Genomic DNA, 6,016 nt, shown 5'->3' with positions numbered 1-6,016 from the left:
GGAATAGAAGTAGAACAGTTTTAGGAATGACTGATACTCTTATCCTGGGGAACTTGTGTGGGCTATCCATGGCTGGCACAGTCTCTGTACTTGCCCAGCCCCAACTTTGATCCGGATATAACCCCAACCCTTTAATCAGTTCAGTCCCTTTCCAAAGAGCTCTTAATTCCCCCCAGGTAGCGCTACCTGCCCCAGAGTACCTTCCCCGTTGAAAAGGGTGGCTGCTCCCACGTAGCAGGTAACCGAGCAATACCTGTTCCTCAGGGGATACACACTAAGAGGTACCACAGCAGGACTGATTCCTTCCTGGCAGCCCAGGAGACTTTTATCCTTTCAAGTCTAACACACAATACTTTGTCTGGCTGCTCACTCTGTATCTCTTTGAACTCTGGCAAACAACAGCAGGGGCTCCCTTTATAAGCTGCTGGGCCCGCCCCTAGATTTTTGGCTCCAAAGCTTAGGCACACCTCTCCCAGACATGCACTGGGGCAGCCAGCCAACCGGATCCCTCCCCAGGCTGTAGCTAGGCTGGATGAGATCACAGAAACAGGGGACAGGGTTCTCTGATCCCCTACACCAGACATCCAAGCAGCTCTATTTCCAATGCACTAAATCCACTTATTTTTTACTCTCCTTCAGGACAGAAATCATCACTATACCTGCTCTCTTTCCTTTCACACGCAAAACTGTAATACGCGTCCATTTCTATGGTGATGGGCAGCAAACAGTGGGTGGCAAGAACAAGTTCTTAACATACACTGATGGCGGCCGCAGTAAAAATAACTTATATAAAATATACAGAAAAGTAGAAAAATTGGGAAATTGTTATGGCAGTTTGGGTGGTAGAGTTTTAGAAAACAAAATTGTAACAGAAAAATGTGATAAAAAAAGGCCCATTGTAATTCATGGGACTATAAATAACTGTGTAGAATGTGGGAAAATATGAAATAAATTTCAGGTTTGACTATTGGTTGCAGCTTCTGAGACAACAATCATAATAATCATCACAGTAACACAGCATAGTGCAAAAGCACAAGGTGTCCTATGGGCAGTAATGACAAGAAGCAATAATTATGTGCATGGGTATATACAGTGAAGGAGGGAGAGTGCGTACTAATACCCCTTTATGAGGAAATAGTGAATGCATGTTGCTGCCCTGTTATATTAAGCGCAAGTTGTATTTTATTTTTATTAGCGAACAAACTTAATAAGCCTTTTAAACCTTTTAAAGCAAATGTTAAGGCCTCCAATAAGGATGTTTTAGTTACTCAAAATAAACTCTAATAAGATCTGTGCTGGTGGATTTCTAGTAGAAAATCACCTGTACCTATTTTTATCCAGATTTTATCCAGAACCCCTGAGTGTTTACTGTTTTAAAGTTTTAAGGCAAAATAGCCATAGCCTTTTAGGGCAGTGTTTCATATCCTGTGTTCCCAAAGTCAGCTTTCTCTGACAAATAATTAAGGTTTAATTAGCTTTGGGAACAGAAGGCCAGTTTTACGCTGGTAAATGTGTTCCATTCTATACTGTCTAGAGACAATTAGCAAAGACATGATAAAATAAGAACAGGTTAAGAAACACTTTTTTAAATTAATAAGGGTATCGGTTCAATGTTGAACTCTCAGTATGGTCAAAGACTAGGTTTTCTCCCTTCCTACCCGGTTATTCAGTTAACCCCTAGGCCATGAGTATATAGGCACTCATTGAAATAATATTTACTTGATTATGTAAAAATTGCTCGTTTTCTCCCAAGGAAACAATAATTTTATGGTTATTGCATCACCTCATTAAGAAGATATAGAGCAGAGAAAAAGATACAAACACCAGGAATACTCTATGTTAAGTATAAAATAAAACTAGCAAATCCCTTTGTTAATTGCTTGTCATATAAGCTCTATTGTTAAAAGATATTTTGTGCGACCTTTAGAAATGCAAACAAATACATCTAGTTTATTGTTGGCAGTAACATTTAAGTCCTTGTTAGCCAGTGGTGTATAGTAGAATATACTGACCACGTATTGCATGTATATTGGAATGGTTCAATAGTTATTCATTTGTTTGCAGAGTCAATCTCGCCATCTAGTGGCAGTTGCATTGAAGCACAGAACAGTTTTAAATGATATTCTTTCTGAAAATAACATTTTATTATTATTTCAGCAGCTGAAATCAAACATTGGTTAATATTTCACTTACCAGTCAGTATACATACCCAATGCTGATATGCGTTTTAACAATAAAATGATTATTATGCAGCATAAATCAAAAGTTAACATTTCTTTTTTTAAAACAATGGCAGTTTTAGATTGTAAGCTCTTGTAATCAGGGCCCTCTTATCCTAGACTTATTCTGTAATGATTGTTTGTTAAATTATTATCAAACCCCAGTTTATTTAAAAAACAATTAATGCGAAGTGCTGTGTAACTTGCTGGTACTATATAAATAAATGATGAAAACAGTATTTTTTATGTAAAACTTTGTCTAATACAGAGCTGCGCTAGTGGTGCTAGCAGGGTCCTGGGTACAGTATGATTTTAAAAGATAAAAGAATATAAGAATGTTGGTGGGCCTGGACTGTATGTAATCTGCCCATACATTTATCAATTGCTTATTTGTTGTTTGGCATGGACACCAAATGAGCAGATCTTTACCCAATTTGACTACCCAGATGGTTAGCTGGATGATCAGGCTGATACAATTACTTGGCTTCTTGCTTTACCCCCTTCAAAGATTCAAGATTCAAATGACTTTATTAATCCCAAAGGGAAATTGCTTATGCTCGGTTACAGGTGCTCACAGTTATCTAAGAAAAAATAATAATTAATAAATAAATTACACAGGTAATAAATACATAAAAAAACCTTCATAAAACAGTAAGTACCAACCTTTAAACCTGTAAACAGCCACTTATAGGTATTGCATGTGTGTATGAGTTAAAAGGAAGAATTATAATTTTTTTTTTTTTTTTTTTTACCTGTCCATACTAACTTTCTTGTAAGAAGCACTGTGCTCATTTGTAGGCAGGGCCATAGTTATAATATAGGCACTCTGAACTAGACTAGGGGCCAGATTTATGATTCCTCAAACCTTCGGGCTCGAGAAATCACAAAGGAAAACTGAAATTCTTATTATACTTACGTGATTTTGTTTCCTTGACTGGAACATAGCAGTGAGCAGTTAATCCCCCACCATGCGGAAAGGACAGGATATACCAAGTTATAAAAGACCTCCTCTTTCCGCACTGACTGTTCGCACCTAGAGTGTTGGGAAGCAATGTTCCACAGCAATGCCCACAGCAATGTCCAGTCCAAGAAACAAAAATCACGGTACATATGTTATGATTTTCAATTTTTCCTGTTCTTTCCACAAGACAGTGGGCACTAAAGGGATAAAAAAAAAAAAAGATTAGAAGGTGGGATAATGCAAATCACTTTTGTTTAATGTAGCTACCATCAAAACAGACTGGCCACCATCCGCCATCACAAATCATCATAATTGTTTACAACATACGGTAATTATCTGTGCTCCCCTAACGGTAAATGAAAAAAACACACATTAGTGGATAGGGACTATAATGGTTAAAGGATAGTACAGATGGGAAAACTAAAATGTACTCCTGTAAGCATGTAAATGCACCAGCCCTCCTCTATTCCATGTCATTTACTCCAGTCTCTTCTGCATTTAAACTTTTGATATTTCAAGATACCTTAAAAATCATATACCATTCTCTCTATTTAGTGCCTTATTCCCCAATCCCCACCCTTTACTTGCACTGTTACACTGACATAAGTGCCTGCATCTTTGCCCTACACAGCTTTTTATACTGTTCCTTTTCTCTTCAAAGTTTAGGTCAGGGTAGAGCCACACAGGAATGGGACAGGCAGGAGCCTATTCCCAGCCTATCCAATCCCCATGCAGCTTTACCTGATCTTAAACTTCATTAGAAAATCAGTAGTATAAAAAGCTTTGTAGGGCAAAGAAGATACAGGCATGGCTGAATATTCATTTACAGATTTACTGCCTCCTTTGTGTGAAAACTGCTTTATGACTAAGAGAAAATTATATGGCCAGCAGCCTGTTGTCTTTTAAATTATTAACCCCCCAAACACACATGTGCAAACAAAAAAGAAATAAGACTAAATATAAAACTTCTCACAGACACATACACTGTACAATTTCATATTTGGACTGGTACCACAGGCAGAATTTCCTGCCCTGAGAAATGTTTCCTACATCCCTGCCACTGCCTTCAGATACAAAAGAATAAAACAAGAGATGGTAAGATAAGGCCATTCAGAGCACAATTTAGTGCACGTAGATTTATTTTTCTAGTTGGCTACAAAGCTAATCACTGACCTTTAGCCATCAGCTGCATAACTCAGAGCTGCCCTTGGGAAGCACAGTGTTCAGAGTACAGTCAGTGGCTGCATCACTTTTCCCTGCTCTTCCTGGAGCTGAAAATGTAATGCCCGCCTACTTTCTATTAATGGAAGAAGCTGATTGGTCAGCCAGCTGTACTTCTGCTCCGGGCTCCCTATCCCATTCTGCTGCTGACTGATAGCAGTGGGGGCTCAGCCCAATAGTGAGTACACATGACCAGGCCCCCATTAAGACCCAAAATGCCCCTGGCCCAGGATGGCTGTCCCCCCTGTGCCCCCCCTGATGGAGGCCCTGCTTATAGTGCTTGATGAGCATATGAAAAGAAGACCAAACAGCTGCCTGACAGATGTCTTCTGCTGAAACATGAACATGGAAGGCCCAAGGCTCTGCCATAGTCCTGGTAGAGTCTGCTGATAGATTTAGGAACTAAGGAACTGGTGCTGTCTTTTGTTTATAGGCCATGACAGTGCAAGCCCTGGTCTGGTCAGGTTACTAAAGCAAACAGAAAACTTTTTCCAGAGCAGGGCAACACTACATTATATTATAATTACTTTAAAACAATTTTTGGTGTTACTGTTCCTTTAAGGTTTTAATGGAATTTCCAGAAAATCCTTCTTCTTTGATCAACCTGATCCTTTCAACCTCCAGGCCGTCACGTTCCACAGGTGAGGGTTTGGATAGATTAGGTCCCCCTGGGAAAGAAGATCTGAAATGACTGGGAGTCTAAATGGCCTGTCCACAGTTGTCTGACACAATAGAAGAAACCACACTCTCCGAGGCCACCAAGGAACTAGGAGATAAACCTCTGCTTTATCTTATTCAGCATTCTCAAAATTATCACTGTAGGAGGGAAGATGTAAGCAACTGGAAAATCCCACTTCACTGTGAAAGCATCTGTGAATTCTGCTCTGTCATCCTTTCTGCTCTGTCACCCATTTCCTGTTGGAGAAAGAGGCCATTGAATTTATTGAGAAAGGTCCCCACTTTTGAGATATTTTGTTGAACACATGCTGACCCAGTTCTCATTCTCTGTTGGGGGGAAGGGATCTGCTTACCTGATCCGCCCGCAAGTTCTGTAGCCCTGGAATATGCATAGCTTTCAGGTCCACAAGACATTTCTTTTGCCCAGGTCAGAATAGTTATAGGTATGTTCAGTAACATTGCAGATCTCATTTCTCCTTGCTTGTTAATATAATTTACCATAATGGTGTTGTCTGATTTGATGAGGACTGCTTTGTTCTTGATGGCATGTTTATAAGCTAGAAGACTTCTTTAGACTGCATTGAGATCTCTCAAATTTGAGGACTTCTTCTTTCTTTTGCTGACCATGATCCTTGTATCCTGTGTTCTTGAAGGTCTGCACCCCATCCAATCTTGCTGGCATCTGTAACAATGATCTCCCATGTTTGAAGTTCCAGACAAACAGGTTGGAGCAGATGTTCTGTAATTAGCCACCATTTCAATTGGTCTCTTCTGAAAGGGAAGTTACTTGGAAATCCCTTGAGTCATCTCTGTTCCACTGTGACAGAAAATCTCTTTGTAGGAGTCTCACATGAATTCTTGCCCATATGACAGAATCTGTATTTGATCAACCTCTGGCATATCTTTGCTGTATTAATGGGGTGGAGTAAAGTTGTTG

Source organism: Xenopus tropicalis, chromosome 2 (genome assembly GCF_000004195.4).
Source record: "Xenopus tropicalis strain Nigerian chromosome 2, UCB_Xtro_10.0, whole genome shotgun sequence".
In the NCBI taxonomy this organism is placed as follows: Eukaryota; Metazoa; Chordata; class Amphibia; order Anura; family Pipidae; genus Xenopus; species Xenopus tropicalis.
Note: the sequence above shows the minus strand (reverse complement) of the source record.